This window comes from Rhinoderma darwinii, chromosome 2 (assembly GCF_050947455.1).
Source record: "Rhinoderma darwinii isolate aRhiDar2 chromosome 2, aRhiDar2.hap1, whole genome shotgun sequence".
In the NCBI taxonomy this organism is placed as follows: Eukaryota; Metazoa; Chordata; class Amphibia; order Anura; family Rhinodermatidae; genus Rhinoderma; species Rhinoderma darwinii.
The window spans coordinates 416,172,561-416,189,733 of NC_134688.1; the positions used below are offsets into that span (position 1 = coordinate 416,172,561).

Genomic DNA, 17,173 nt, shown 5'->3' on the forward strand with positions numbered 1-17,173 from the left:
ACTGTCATTTGACACATAATTTTGTTTTCCCGGAAAACACCTTTGCACAGTGACAGGGAGAAAAGTGTTAATCAGCGGCAGTAGGGGGAAGCGTGAATGTATGAATATGCTTGGACATGAATTCCTGGTGAAGTTGCCATTCAATGCGACGTCTTGTCTCCCATATTCCCTGTGAGGCAAAGTCATCTTTTAAGATGTTTGTCCAATTTTGCCGACTCCTGTCCATCAAACGCTTCCTTTAACAGATCTTGACACAACGTGGGCAGCAAGTAATAAAAAAGCCCACATATATATATAATGGCGTATTTTATGACACTCAAATTAGAGACGTTTATTGGGGAGGAATAAGCAAAATTTATAAAAAGGTGCAGGTCTCTTAATACATTTGGCGCATTTTCAAAAATCCCTGAGTGTATAAACTTTTTCTGCTTGCTATTAGCAGACGTATATTTGCGGCAAAGTGTTGTGTTGTGCCTTTTTTCCTCGCTCCATATAAATATAGCATAAACTACATCTCCTGGAAGACCACACGTTTTCTTGTCACATTTCTTGTATAACATATCATAGTAGACTATGCTATTCCATGCAGAAGCTTGCGGTAAAAAAAAAAAAACATATACCATGCTGTATACGTCTTTTTACAATGGGGTTCTATCAGTAATATCACACTGGCATACGTTACAGCCTTCTGTTGGAGGTATATGTCGGGAAATTCTCTAGACATATACCTCAGATGGAAGACTATAACGAAGTGTAGACAGGGCCTTATACTATACTTTCTTTATAATCCTTTACAGCAGTGTTGACATTTTCTTCTGCTCTCCCGGAGCTCTTTGCAATGTGATATAACTATATAATGTGTATATATACAGTACTGTGCAAACATTTTAGGAAGCTGTGGAAAAATGATGCAAAGTAAGAATGCTTTCAAAAATAGAAGTAAGAGGTTTTTTTTTATCAATTATCAAAATATAAAGTGAATGAACAGAAGAGAGATCTAAATCAAATCAATATTTGGTGTGACCACCCTTTGCCTTTAAAACAGCATCTCAATTCTTCTAGTTACACTTGCACAAAGTCATCGATTTTGTAGGATTATAGTCAGGTATATGATTAGCCAATTATACCAAACAGGTGATAATGATCATCATTTTCATATGAAAAACAGTCATTAACTGTAACAGAAACAGCGGTGTAGGAGGCTTAAAGGACGAGTGTCACGGAAAAAAAAATTTTGATATCAATTTGCATTTAGTGTTTTATTATAAAATCTTTTATTTATGTGTGTGTTTGTGTTTTACTTTTTTATATTTTTTAACTTTTTCTTCTCTATGGGGGCTGCCATTTTTTTTGCCATCTCTGTATGTGTCGATTAACGACACATACAGTGATGGAATACAGCACACACATCCCCATAGAGAATGCGAACGGGAGCCGTTCCATCCACTATAGCGTACGGGGTCTGTTTGGGAGCGGCGCATGCGCCGCTCCCACACAGACCAAAAGTCAGGTCTTCTCTAGAGCGAAATCCGGCGCCATGTTCATGTCGACCGGAAGCCGCGGCCGGACTGTGAGATGACGACTTCCGGTCGCGGCTTCTGGACTTGTGTTCTGAAGCAAGCACGAGGAGCGGAGCGAGCAGACCGGAGCGGACGGACCGGAGGGAGCGGCGGCGGCAGGAGCAGGTAAGTTAGGTCTGTGTATGTACGTGTTTTAGTGTGTGATTACTACTGTATGTAAACCTACTACACTGTGTGTTAGCTCAAAAAATGGCGACACACAGTGTAGGAGGTTTGACCGTTCAATCCCCTCCTTTCTCCTGGCACTAGCCAGGATAAAGGAGGGGGGATTCTGTGAGCTCACTAGAGCGAGTGAGTATTCCCAAATTTTGCAGCATAAAGCAATGTGGTTGCTTTACCACATGCAATGCTGCAATTTTGGGAATTGCTCCATCTAGTGACCAGCACTGGGAAATGTTATAAATTAGAATCTAATTTATAATATTTCCTGACTCGTGAAAAAATTAAAAAAAATTGGACAGTGTTTAAGCATTCATACACTAACTGTTTAACTAAAAAAAAAAAAAATTTCTAGCGACACATTCCCTTTAAAACTGGGTAAGGAACAACCAATGTCATTAAGAACTATCTTCAGCATATAGAAGAACAAGGCACCATGGAAATGATGATATGGCCCCCACATAGCCCTGATCTCAACATCATCAAGTCTGTCTGGGATTACATGTAGAGACAGAAGGATTTGAGGAAGCCTACATCCACAGAAGATCTGTGGTTAGTACTCCAAGATGGTTGGAACAACCTCTCTGCCGTGTTCCTTCAATAACTGTGTGCAAGTGTACCTGTCATGACGCAGGGTGTGGACCCACTGGGCCGTACCACGTAGCAGGTTAGCAACTGGCCAATCAGGTATATGCAAATGTCTATAGTTCTGAAAGGGTACCTGAGGCAACGTAGAGAGGAGCGGTGGTTTCAGGCTAAGATGAGGCTCCGGTAGTAGACAGACACCCGGCGGGGTGCAACACAGTAGATTCAGCGGATAGCACAACACGACTTCAACTCTTCAAGGCACAGGGGCACGGTAGCACAGGATACAGGGTACAGGCACAGGCAGAAGCAATGGGAAACACTGGGAACTGGAAAACACTTAGGAGACCATTTGCAAAGACAAACTAGGGTAACACAACAACGCTCAGGCAATGAATGGGAGGGCAGAGCCCTTTTTATAGTCCAGAGGCATCCTGGGCTAATTTGGCAGCTATTCTGCATGTGCGCGTACTGGCCCTTTAGGGCCGGGCACGTGCGTGCACGCGCACCCTGCAGGAGCTAGTCTCAGAATGCGGAAGTGAGTGCCGGCATCTCCCAGGAGGAAGATGCCGCCCGGAACTCACTCGTCCTTGGTCGCGGCCGTCAGGGGGTAAGTCAGGATGACGGTCCACGGCCATAGACGTTACAGTATCCCCCCTCTTATGCCCCCTCTTCTTGGGCCAGAGCGGGAGAGAAACTTCTTCACGAGGGCAGGAGCATTGGACCTCTCCTCTGGACCAAATCCCCTCCAATCCACCAAATAAAAAGTTCCTCCTCCTACTCTCTTGGTGTCCAAGATCTCCTTCACCTTGAATGTCTCAGACGAATCGCTAGGGGCCACTGCGGGACTTGGAGTCTTGGAGTAGCGTTTCAGGACCACAGGCTTCAGCAGAGAGACGTGAAAGGAGTTTGGGCTCTTTAGGGTGGGAGGCAGCCGAAGCTTGTAGGAGACAGGGTTGATCTGCAGCAGAATCTCGAAGGGTCCAAGGAACCTCTGAGCAAACTTGCAAGACGACACCCTCAGCCGGATATTCTTAGAAGACAGCCAGACCTTATTGCCTGGAAAAAACTGGGAAGGCTTTCGTCTTCTTGTTTCTGCCTTTCTTTTCATGTGGTCGACTGCCAACAGAATAGAAGATCAGGTCTGCTGCCAGATTTGTAGAAAGTCCCTGAATGTAGAGTCAGCTACAGGTACCTGGGACGTAGTGGAAACAGGGAGAGGTATTCGTGGGTGTTGGCCGTAGACAATGAAGAATGGGCTGGAGGCGGTGGACTCACTAGTGTGGTTGTTATAGGAGAACTCAGCCCAAGGAAGCTTCTGTACCCAGTCATCATGCTGCCTGGAGATAAAGTGCCGCAGATAGTTCTCCATAATCTGATTTATCCTCTCGACTTGACCATTGGACTGGGGATGGTAGGCTGAGGAAAAGTCCAACTTCACACCGAGGAGTCCGCAGAGGGCTCTCCGGAACTTTGAGGTGAACTGAACCCCCCGATCTAACACAATATGCAGAGGCAAGCCGTGCAGATGGAAGATGTGTTGGATGAAGAGACTGGCCAGTCGGGAACCAGAAGGCAGACCGCTCAGCGGAACAAAGTGAGCCATCTTCAAAAATCGGTCCACCACCACACAGACCGCACTGCATCCCGCAGAGGGAGGCAGGCAGGTCCATAACAAAGTCCATAGCAATATGTTGCCAGGGGGCATCGGGCACAGGTAGTGGCTGGAGCAGACCAGCTGGTCTGGAGTGGGCAACTTTATTTGCTGCGCACACCGTGCAGGAGGAGACAAAGTCTGTGACGTCTTTGGGCAGCGGCAGTCCATTTACTGAGGCAACGATCAACGGCTTCTCCAGAAGGGTTGTAGGCAAGTGAAGAACATCCACTAGGTCTCTGCGTATAAAATTGGCTGCAGCGACTGAGTCCAGATAGGCAGAGGCCAGGTGGGTCCTCTCGCCAGTGACAATAGTCACAGGGATAGACAGCTTGGAAGAAAGTTCTCTGTCAAATGCTGTGTTGCCCAGGGTTGTCTCCCCAATCAGCGTTGGAGTTTTTTGGCTTCTTGGGACACAGGCGCAGGACATGACCTACAAGGCCGCAATATAGACAAAGTCCAGAAGTGCGCCTGCGCTGTTTCTCCTGGACAGATAGTTTAAGTCGATCCACTTGCATAGGGACCTCGGATGGAGCAACAGATGAGGACAAGAGGGGTTGCTGGAAGTTGGGAGCCAACCTAGGAAGTCTTCTCCCTCGACAAACCTCTTGGGATCTTTCTCTGAGCCTCATATCAACCCGGGTAGCAAGTAAAATTAGGTCGTCCAAGGTAGGTGGTAGATCACGGGCAGCCAGTTCGCCTTTGATCTCAGATGACAGTTCATGCCAGAAGGAAGCTACCAATGCCTCGTTTGTTCCAGGACAGCTCACCTGCCAGGGTCCAGAACTGGATGGTGTACTCTCCCACGAAGGTGTCCTCCTGGCGAAGGTTCAGTAGGGAGGTAGCTGCCACAGAGACTCGTCCAGGCTCCTCAAACACAGTGCGGAATAACCGCAGGAACCCCTGGAAGTCATGGGTCTCGGGTCCCTGTCGTTCCCAGATGGGGTTCGACCACACTAAGGCCTTGCCGCCAAGCAGGGAAACAATAAAGGCTATCCTGTCCCCGTCCGAGGGAAATGCTCTGGCATGGAAGGTGAAGTGGATATAACACTGGTTGAGAAATCCCCTGCATGCGCTTGCGTCTCCGTAAAAACGAGGCGGTAGTAGCAGCGAGAACCAGGGATCAGAACTGGAGCTGACAGGAGGTGTAGCAGGAGGATCAGCCAGAGAAACTGGAACAGAAGCAGAGGAGGAAGCAGCTAGCGCCCCTAGCTGTTGTGCCATGGCGTTTACTGCCACAAGGAGTTGATCCTGTCATTTTCGCAGGTCCTGCAGATCCGCTTGCATGGCTTGAGAAGGTGACAGGCCCTTGAATTGACCAGTGGGGACCATGGCCTGAGCATACTGTCACGATGCGGGGTGTGGACCCACTGGGCCGTACCGCATAGCGGGAGAGCAGCTGCCCAATCAGGTATATGCAAACGTCTATAGTTCTGAAAGGGTACCTGAGGCAACGTAGACAGTAGCGGTGGTTTCAGGCTAAGATGAGGCTCCAGCAGTAGACAGACACCCAGCGGGGTCGGACACAGTAGTTGCAGCGGAGGGCACAACATGACTCCAACTCTTGAAGGCACAGAGGTGCGGTAGCACGGGATACAGGGTACAGGCGGCAGGAAGGGAAACAGGAGACCATTTGCGAAGACAAACTAGGGTAACACAACAACGCTCATTCAATGAATGGGAGGGCAGAGCCCTTTTTATAGCCCAGAGGCATTCTGGGCTAATTTGCAGCTATTCTGCACGTGCACGTACTGGCCCTTTAAGGCCAGGCACACGCGTGCACGCGCACCCTGCAGGAGCCAGTCTCAGAATGCTGAAGTCAGTGCCGGCGTCTTCCAGGAGGGAGATGCCGCCTAGAACTCACTCGTCCATGGTCGCGGGCCTCGCGGCCATCAGGGGGTAAGTCAGGACGACGGTCCGCGGCCATAGACGTTGCAGTACCTAGAATAATTGATGCTGTTTTGAAGGCAAAGGGTGGTCACACTAAATATCGATTTGATTTAGATTTCTCTTCTGTTCATTCACTTTGAATTTTATTAATTGATAAAAAAAACTATTAACACTTCTATTTTTGAAAGCATGCTTACTTTGCATCATGTTTCCACCGCTGCCTAAAACTTTTGCACTGTATAAATATATAGTCTATTTGTTTCTATTAAGAATTTATATTGTTTTCTGTCCAAGTTGCCTTTATAAGAAATTATTATTCAGTTTATTGTGGAGGAGAGTAGAACTAGGACATTTAATGTATTCATGACACTGCATAAATATGAGGCAGCGGTACAGATGGTACTTGTGATTTAATACACCTGTTTTTTTTACATAAATGTACCTGAGTTAAAACAGTGCATACATTAGCATTAGATTATGGCGTCTCTATTAGGCTACCTACCATCTTGATGGATGAGGTTTGCTGAAAATTGTTGAGAGACATCTTGCATTTTACCCAAATTGATGTTTCAGCGGCAAAAAATGGGGATGTATATAGGCTTCTGACCAGGAAGTTTTTGGGGACACTGCACTTCCGAGATTTAATATCTAAGCCTATGATGTGATATTGTGTCAGTTAGAAGTGTTTACTAACAAAACACTATCGAACATGTCATGTCAAGAGACCCGTAGAGATCTAAAAGGTCCAGATCCTCATTTTTATGGGAAAATAATCCCCGCCTAGTTCATTTATCTCTCCAGAGAAATCCATGGTAATTACAGTATTCTAGGAGTGATACATTCTATATAGAGTTAATTCAATCAGTGAAAATGTGCCTTTTTGACAACGGGAGGATTTCCTAATACGGGGCCATATTTGCCTTCTGTAAGGCCTCATGCACACAAACGTATTTATTCCCTCCCGTAAATACTGGCGTAAATACGGGTCCGGTGTCACACGTATTCGACCCGTTTTGCACCAGTATTTACGGACCCGTGCCCGTAAATATGGTTCCGGTGTCACCAGTATTCCACCCGTATTTACGGCCACTTTTTCTATGCAAAATTTCACTGCACTAATCGGCAGCCCCTTCTCTTTATCAGTGCAGGATAGAGAGGGGGCAACCCTTTCCGAGGTAAAAGTAAAAGAAATTCATACTTACCCGGCCGTTGCCTTGGTGACGCGTCCGTCTCTTGACATACAGCCCGACATCCCTGGATGACGCGGCAGTCCATGTGACCGCTGCAGCATGTGATTGGCCTGTGATTGGCTGCAGCGGTCACATGGGCTAAAACGTCATCCAGGGATGTCGGGCCGGATGTCGAGACCGGACTGGAGGATGAAGAAGCAGGAAGACCTCGGTAAGTATGGAGGTTTTTTTTTTTTTTTACAGGTTGATGTATATTCTGATCGGAAGTCACTGTCCAGGGTGCAGAAACAGTTACTGCCGATCGCTTAACTCTTTCAGCACCCTGGACAGTGACTATTTACTGACGTCATATATAGCAAAGCTCCCGTAATGACGGGTGCACACATGTAGCCACCCGTCATTACGGCAGCTCCATAGACTTCTATGGGCTGCCCGTGCCGTTATTAGGGCCTGAAATAGGACATGTTCTATCTTTTTCAACGGCACGGGCACCTTCCCGTAAGAAAACGGGAAGGTACCCGTGGCCAATAGAAGTCTATGAGCCCGTTATTACGGGTCGTAATTACGACCCGTAATAACGGGAGTTTTTACGGTCGTGTGCATGAGGCCTAAGACAATGGAGGCTAAAATACAAATCTGTACTTTAGCCTTCATTGTCTTATACATATACTGATGCAGATGTGTAACAAGAAATCTTCCCATTGACAATAAGTAACATTTTCACTGATCCTCTCATCTCTAATACTAAGCAAAATGGGAGTTTAGATTGCCATATGTCTTTGGATCAGAAGATTCATGTAGTGACAATTCAGTATAATGTAATATTCCTATACAGTAGTGGATTTGGAAAAAGTTTAAGGGAGGGGTTCCTAACCTGTTCTGCACCGAGGACCACATTGTCGGATTAAACCAGTCCCAAGGGCCGCAACAAAACGTAAAGGGCTATTCCTATCTGAGATATTGATGTAACCATGACAGTATATATCATAAAGGTCTGATAAGTGTGGGATCCATGTCTGGGACTCCCACCTATCGGGAAAATGGGGATCCCCTGCTCTCCCATTTGGAACTCTAGAGAAGACTAGACCGCCATTGTCGTTTATGGGCATTGTGGAGTCAGCCAAGCATTTTACAACTCCCATAAATTACAATGCATGGACAGACACCTCTCTGTGCCCACCATAAAAGTGCCAGCACACAGACAGTGCTTTTCAAGAAGACCTTCAGCCACCCAGTTCCCCACCGCAGCTGTTCAAACCATACAGTGCCCACCACAACTGTGCCAGCTGCACTGCGCCAGCCACACAAGGCCCCACCATAACAGCCATACAGTGCTCCAGCACAACTATGTCAGCCACACAGTACCCCACCACAACTGTGCCAGCCATACAGTGCTTCCATTATTGCTAGCTGCACCATTAGTACTTACCTGCTCCAGCTCTGTGCTCAGCTACTTTTCTCTCTGAGCAACCACCAGACCGCACAGAATAACATTGTGGGCGGTATTCGGCCCCCTGGTCGTAGGTTGTGCATCCCTGGTCTAAGAGTTTATGAAACTTTTCTAGTGTATCAGTATGTGGCAAGATCCGTCTCATGATGCCATTTCCTATAAATCTGAATCAAGTAGTTCATTGCTGTACAATTGATTGGCATTGCTGTAGTTGCCAAGGCTGTAGCTGACTGCAGTATTTGGGATCTGCCATTGTTGCACCCCATAGAATTCTATGGAATTTTTTCTTGACTGACTGAAGTGTGCACTATTTTCATTGATTTTTACATGGAGTTTAGCAATGTTAGAGCCGCGCCATCCCACAGCATGTAATGCTTCTTAGCTCTAGTCTAAAGCCTCATTCACACTAGTGTATTTTAGTGAGTACAGTATTTTGCATCAGTATGGGTCCAAAATACGGAAGAGGTACAAATCCTTTCACAACTTTTCTCTGTGTAAGGCCCCTTGCACACGACCATCATTTTGATCCGCAATTACGGATCCGTAATTGCTTATCAAAATACGGATCCATTTAATTATATGGTCCACGGACACCTTCCCGTATATTTACGGTAAGTGTCCAGGCCGTAGAAATGACCCGCAAAAAATAGGACATGTCCTATTTTTTGATTTTGCGGAAACGTGCTCCTATAATTTATAATCGGAGCATGGCCCGCAAATGCGATTGACAGTCCGTGGCCGTCTGTGCCCGTAATCACGGAGTGTGCACACTGCTGGGGGTATTAGTTTCACTCCTGGTATTGGCTTTCAAATACTGATGCAAAATACTGAACAAAAACCCAAGTGTGAATGAGGCCTTAGACACATTTGTAGTCATTGATAAATGAGAAACCAACATCACATAAAAGGAACAATAACATTTCACAGTAATAAATGTTGCAAAAATTTGTATATTGGCTTTTCTAAGGGCAGATTCAGACGAACGTTGCGTTTTTGCACGCGCAAACAATTTGACAGCTGCGTGTGTCATCCGTGTATGATGCGCGGCTGCGTGATTTTCGCGCAGCCGCCATCATAGAGATGAGGCTAGTCGACGCCCGTCACTGTCCAAGGTGCTGAAAGAGCTAACTGATCGGCAGTAACTCTTTCAGCACCCTCGACAGTGAATGCCGAGCACAAGATCGAGAAACCTGTTACAAAAAAAAGAAAAAGTTCATACTTACCGAGAACTTCCCTCCCGGCCGTTGCCTTGGTGACGCGTCCTTGGTAACGCGCCTCTCTTGACATCGGGCCCCACCTCCCTGGATGACGCGGCAGTCCATGTGACCGCTGCAGCCTGTGCTTGGCCTGTGATTGGCTGGAGCTGTCACTTGGACTGAATTGTCATCCCGGGAGGTCAGACTGGAGGAAGAAGCCGGGAGTTATCGGTAAGTCAGAACTTCGTTTTTTTTTACAGGTTCATGTTTATTGGGATCGGTAGTCACTGTCCATGGTGCTGAAACAGTTTAACTCTTTCAGCACCCTGGACAGTGACTATCTCCTGACGTCGCGTACCGGAATTTTTTTTGCCGGGTTCGGCCAAAACGAGTTCGGCCGAACCCGGTGAAGTTCGGTTCGATTGTCCGGGTTCGCTCATCTCAAAGACACTCCATTTGGATGTTTGGAAACAGAAAAGCACGTGGTGCTTTTCTGGTTACATTCATCGTTTTGACAGCTGGTGCGCTGTTTCAGTCGGTTCGCACGGAAGTGCTTCCGTGCGACCTGCGTGGTTTTCACGCACCCATTGACTTCAAAGGGTGCGTGATGGGCGAAATACGCGGAGATATTGAACCTGTCGCGCTTTTTGCGCAGCTGACAAACGCTGCGCAAAAAGCACGAACTGTCTGTACTGCCCCATAGACTTGTATTGGTCTGTGCGTGGCGCGTGAAAACCACGCGGCCCGCACGGACCGAATACACGCTCGTGTGAATCCCCCCTAACAGAGTAGATCAGGCTAGATGCCTAACTACCTTTTGGGAGCTTTCATAATGTTTGCTGCCATTCAGTAATGGTAATGGATGCAGAGAAACAGGCAGCAACTACATTTTTTTAAGATTTTCCACTACCATTACCCCACCCTTTATAATTCTGACTTCACCTTCAAAACTTTAGAAAATAAGTATAATTCCTGTACAATCCCAACAAACTTTGACAGATCAAAGTAGATACAAAGCATCTTACTTACAGACGAGGCCCTTGCGGCTCCTCATAATCTGGACACTGCGGCTGACGGAAGGGATAGGACTTACTTCTTTCCTGGGTACGCCGGCACTTGAAGTACTGGTCCCGCACAGTCTTCCACCTTGTCCGTATGTCCTTTTTTAGAATGAAGTACAAAACGCACAGTTTATACTACATTTCCTTTGTTCTTCACAGGCGTTCAAGACAGTGATATCACCTGAACCTTGCAGTGTGAAACTGATTCCTGTAGAGAATAAAGGACAGGTGCAGAATCCATGCCTAAATCCTCAATCTGTGAGCAATACCTTAGAAAGAATAGCAATTCAATGTATGATATTTACTATTTTCTAAACCGTACTAATGTTTTAATTGTTAGAAAGTTTTATTAATATATATGCTCTGCATTTATAAGAAACACCACTAGAGGGCATTGCTGCAATGCAGCAATTTGATTTCAAGTTGTTAGACTAGTTGCCTGTAATCTGTGCTATATAATGTCTTATTATGAATTGAGGCTATATGTACGTATGACGTGCGAGTACAGCAGTGGTTGTATGCATTCATGCTATGTGCTGGGTGTGCATACTATAGTTAGAAATAAGCGAATTATCGCCGAACCTGGCAAACCAATTTACCATGTCTAACCATAATTGCACATTAAACAATAAAATTACATTATATGTATATATCAGGACAATTGAAAATATTGTTAATTAAAAAAGTCAACATTTTTGGTACCTTATATATACAGTTGCGTTAACAATAGTTGGAAGCTCCGCCACGTTGGCGTTTTTACTGGCGCACTTACACTAATCGCTGCAGACTCTCCTTCTAAGTTTGGACATCAAATGGCCCATCATTTATACAATCATCGTTTCTGTGAATTAACACTCATTTTCCATGTTCCTTTTTGCTTCATCAGCTTTTCCCCTAAAAATGATTGGCGTCTCAATACGTGTATTGTCTGACTCTGCTGTTTCCAGTTTGCTGATATGTGCACCAGGCTTTAATTCCAGCATTACAACCATCAGAGAAGGAATTTGACCAAATATATGATTGGTTTAGCACAGGATTTGTTATGGTCATTACAAGTGCCATATCTCTAATCTTTGTTGGTCTTGGTAATGTTATGGGCAAGGGTTACACTTTTTTCTGCAATGGATCCAATTGGAGTGGACAACTGGACGCACAATGATATCTGTTTAGATCAGGGGTCTCAAACTCGGCCGGGTAAGTGGGCCGCATATAGAAAAAATGGGAAGTTGACGGGCCGCATTACTTTCAAATTTGATACAATACAAAATTATTGTTAATCAATTAGTTATTTGAACTACTATAACACTATATTACTATAATAATAATACTACATTACTATAATAATAGCGCTAGGTTTAAAATGTGAGATATTTCTCCACGTGCTTATTTCAACAATCCAGCTTTCCAGTTTAAGTGTCGCTAAATGCAGTCCGGCGGCTCAGTTAGCACACATGTCAAGATTGGGCAGCCCCTTTTTAGATAGTGCCGCAGTGCCCTCTGTGGATGCTGCCGCAGTGCCCTCGGTAGATGCTGCCGCAGTGCCCTCTGTAGATAAGGCCACAGTGCCCTCTGTAGATAAGGCCACAGTGCCCTCTGTAGATAAGGCCGCAGTGCCCTCTGTAGATAAGGCCGCAGTGCCTTCTGTAGATAAGGCCGCAGTGCCCTCTGTAGATAAGGCCGCAGTGCCCTCTGTAGATAAGGCCGCAGTGCCCTCTGTAGATAAGGCCGCAGTGCCCTCTGTAGATAAAGCCGCAGTGCCCTCTGTAGATAAGGCCGCAGTGCCCTCTGTAGATAAGGCCGCAGTGCCCTCTGTAGATAAGGCCGCAGTGCCCTCTGTAGATAAGGCCGCAGTGCCCTCTGTAGATAAGGCAACACACCCCTAGATAATGCCAGTGTCCTCTTCAGATACTGCCACACACCCACTTGTAGATGCTGCCACAGTGCCCTCTGTAGAGGCTGCCACAGTGCCCTCTGTAGAGGCTGCCACAGTGCCCTCTGTAGAGGCTGCCACAGTGCCCTCTGTAGAGGCTGCCACAGTGCCCTCTGTAGAGGCTGCCACAGTGCCCTCTGTAGAGGCTGCCACAGTGCCCTCTGTAGAGGCTGCCCCAGTGATGTCAGGGGCTTGCCCAGAGCTGGAGTCCCAGGCAGAGCGCTAGTAGGCTCTTCCTGGGACTCCAGCTGTGCTCCTGACATCACTGGGACTCCTGCTCTGGGGAAGCCCCTGACATCATTGTCGATGTATGGACAGCGATGTCAGAGGCTTCCCCAGAGTCCCGGAGCAGAGCCGATAATAGCGCTCTGCCCGGGACTCCGCTCTGGGGAAGACCCTGACACACTGTCCATATATGGGCAGCGATGTCAGGGAATTCCACAGAGTCCCGGAGCAGAGCCGATACTAGCGCTCTGCCCGGGACTCCGCTCTGGGGAAGACCCTGACACACTGTCCATATATGGGCAGCGATGTCAGGGAAATCCACAGAGTCCCGGAGCAGAGCCTGTACTAGCGCTCTGCCCGGGACTCCGGCTCTGGGGAAGCCCCAGACATCGCTGTTCATATGTGGACAGCGATGTCAGGGAATTCCACAGAGTCCTGGAGCAGAGCCGACACCAGCGCTCTGCTCGGTACTCCGGCTCTGGGGAAGCCCCAGACATCGCTGTTCATATGTGGACAGCGATGTCAGGGAATTCCACAGAGTCCCGGAGCAGAGCCGACACCAGCGCTCTGCTCGGGACTCCGGCTCTGGGGAAGCCCCAGACATCGCTGTTCATATGTGGACAGCGATGTCAGGGAATTCCACAGAGTCCCGGAGCACAGCCGACACCAGCGCTCTGCTCCGCTCTGGGCAAGACCCTGACACACTGTCCATATATGGGCAGCGATGTCAGGGAATTCCACAGAGTCCCGGAGCAGAGCCGACACCAGCGCTCTGCTCGGAACTCCGGCTCTGGGGAAGCCCCAGACATCGCTGTTCATATGTGGACAGCGATGTCAGGGAATTCCACAGAGTCCCGGAGCAGAGCCGACACCAGCGCTCTGCTCGGGACTCCGGCTCTGGGGAAGCCCCAGACATCGCTGTTCATATGTGGACAGCGATGTCAGGGAATTCCAGTCTCGGAGCAGAGCCGATACTAGCGGCTTTGTGTCCCGCGGGCCGCAGATGACAGCCCCAGGGGCCGCATGCGGCCCGCGGGCCGTGTGCTTGAGACCCCTGGTTTAGATCATGTGACTTCTACAGACAAAGTAATAAGGGTGGAGTGCAGAAGGGAGACATTGAGTCAGTGGTCGCCCATACTGCGTCCTTCAATGGCTGCACTGGGGGAGGGGCAGTAACATCACTGTGGCTTCCCGACATATACGTTTAACGGAGGCTTGTGACAGATTCTATACAGTGGCATCCGTCACCCATAGGCTATTATAGCATCCGTTAAATGTATATATTTTTTTACTAAATACTGTGTATGGAAAGTGCTGTCTACTACACTATTCCATACCTTTTTCTGACCACAAGGACAGTCTTTTGGCCTCCGTATGGCAATGGACGCCTTTTGACATGTTTGGCGCATTTGTTGGGAGCTTTCCCGGCGTATATGCTAAACAGAATAAAAACTTGAAGTGAACAAGCCTTAATGTTGGAGATCTGAAACCTCTGATCTCCGCCATTTAAACCTTTGTTCTTCATTATCAATACTGATCATGGTGGGCAGGAGGGGAGAACAAAGTAAGGCCATGTTTACACAAAGTGAAATCACCTCCCATTGATTTTAATGGCAGATGACGGCATTTTTTTCCCGCAAGCAGAAAAAACGCTCATGGGAGAAAGAAGCGTCATGCCCTTTTTTCAGGCGTTTCCGTCTGTGACCTCCCATTGACATCAATGGGAGGCAAAGAAAGTGGTTTTCGCTGTGGCTTTTACCCACAGCGCTCAATGGCCGCGGACGAAAAATACTGCAAAAAAAGTGGCAAAGAGTGCAGCCAGGTCAATATCTGCCAGATTTTTCCACCAGCAAATAACTTTGTGTGAGCAGGGCCTTAGGGGAGCCCCTTACTTAGAATCAACAGGATGTGCTTTGGGTCTTCTGAAAGGACCTCATGTCCATTCAGATTGTTAGGGCAAAATAAATCCGTTACTATAAATAAAAAGTTATAAAAATATAATAAACAAGATTTTTCTTTAAAAATTAAATGAAAGGAAAAAAATGGAATATACATCACATGATTATAAATAATGATATACAATTTTGCTATCCCCATAACCATAAGTCTTTATGCGCACAAGGGTATTATGGCTCTGTACAATCTCCAGTTGTATGGAGCCGTAATATGGTGCCCATAGAATTCTATGGGGCCCTCCTTTACCTCTGCATTCCTGTGATGTCATACAGAGGTATGAAATAGTGGCATGCTCTATCGGATGCCGTATTACAGAGTCTATGGCTCCTTAGTATAGAGCCGAAGGGGCTCCATGTGCCTCTGTGCATCCTTGGTGTACAGAGTTCTACCTACGTTTTCAGCCTCTGAATGTATACAAGAATTTTTCCATTAGTTGACAGTAAGCAATTATTTTGAAAATGGGGAGGAATTAAATCAAAGTATTAGAAAGTTGCAAACCCTGTTATTATACTGTACAGTGACTGAAGTGGTTGTCCGGGCAAGGGACGTTTTTTCATACTGATGACCTACGCACAGGATAGGTCATCAGTACATGATCGGTGGGGGTCTGACGCCTGGATCCTGCACCGATCAGCTGTTCCTGTGCCCGGACAACCCCTTTAAGTTTGATATACATAAAGGCAGAAAACCCCTTTAATAAAGTAGCTCACAGTATAACGATGCAGTGATGTCACTGCTAAGCGTTAATTTTATGTAAACTATAACGATTACAAAATGTCTTATATTTTCACATACTAACCAAGTTCTTATTTTAATATTCAGGTGGACTGATCCTTTAAAAGCATTCCTGTATCTGACACATGGTGGCAGTCATTTGCTTTCAGACGCTAAACAGATTCATTTCGCCAAGTGACCTGAAAATATAGTCCCACTCTGGTGTAAATGTACACAGCTTGATTCAGACTCTGGTTACTAATGTTTTCACGATGTTGGAAACTTAGAAGTATAACCATCAATTTTCAACAGCAACCTTCAAAATGTTGACAACTTGGAGTAGAATAATTACGAGGAACACTGAATGTAATATGGACTGTCGCCATAGAAAGCTATTCTCTTTTTCATTCAACTAAAGTAAGGAGCACCTGTCTGTCCTCTAAGGCCCCGTGCACACGACCGTATATTTCATCCGTAAATTACTGACCCATTCATTTCTATTGGCCACGGACATCTTTCAGTATTTTTACTGATGGGTGTCTGTGCTAAAAAAATTATAGAACCTGTCCTATTCTTGTCCGTAGTTATGGTACGGACTCTCCCATAAAAGCCTATGGGCCCTTCCGTATATACGGATGGCTAATGATGTGCACCTGTAAACTTTCCGTATTTACGGAAGCATTGAACATGTTGGTGATATATCGTTTGCAGCCTCCCTCTTTTTTTATAGATCCGTATATACGGATAAAATACGGATGCAATACGGACCGTATTTACGGCCTACGGATCCGTATTTACAGACTATTTACGGAAAGATGAAAATACGGTCGTGTGCATGGGGCCTTAACCACTTTTTTTGTAGATACTATTTCACAATATAAGGCTGCATTCACATCTGGGTCAGGGCTCCGTTCCGACGTTCCGTCTGAGCTTTCCGTTGGAACGGAGCCCTGACTGACACAAACGGAAACCATAGGTTTCCGTTTCCATCACCATTTCCATCACGGAACATCGGAACGGAGCCCTGACACAGATGTGAACGCAGCCTTAAACTTATGATCGATACAAATCCATGTTGCTTGCCTTTTACAGGAGGAACTGAACATTTCCATAGACAGAATAAAACTGGGTTTCCTGGGTGCTGTTCCTGGAAAAAAAGTAGACTCTTTTTTTCTAATCACAGACAACCCATTCAGGGGGCAGTCACATGTTGTGTATTCGCCTTGTATTTTCAATGTAATCCTATGGGGAATATTTTAGGATTAAAGTGTTAAATTTAAAAATAGGAGACAAATACGTCACGTGTGACTGCTCCCTTAAAGAGAACCCATCACCTCTCCTGACATGTCTGTTTGAGCAAATACTTGGATTCCCCATAAAATGACAATTCGAGAGCTTATGTACTTAGAACTTTTCATTGTGCCGTTCCTCTGTTATTCTTGATCACTGGGTGTCACCATTTCCCTTGTCAATGTGGTGTGTCGCTACACATTCTGACACTGTCCAATCAATGCTATAGCCCCTATGTAGATATAGCCCACCCCTGTATATAGTGCTCCATAGATCGCCCACCCCTGTATATA

The 17,173-nt window shown here is 46.4% G+C and overlaps 1 long non-coding RNA gene across 1 annotated transcript in view; it reads left to right on the top strand.

Annotated features, from left to right (window-relative positions):
- The window catches only part of LOC142743459 (uncharacterized), an 18,929-nt gene extending 2,500 nt beyond the window's left edge, over positions 1 to 16,429 (top strand). The window contains exons 3-4 of the long non-coding RNA XR_012881567.1: positions 10,925 to 11,057; positions 15,699 to 16,429. This is a non-coding gene — a long non-coding RNA (uncharacterized LOC142743459). The remainder of the gene's footprint in view (positions 1 to 10,924; positions 11,058 to 15,698) is intronic.
- The last annotated feature ends 744 nt before the right edge of the window (positions 16,430 to 17,173 follow it).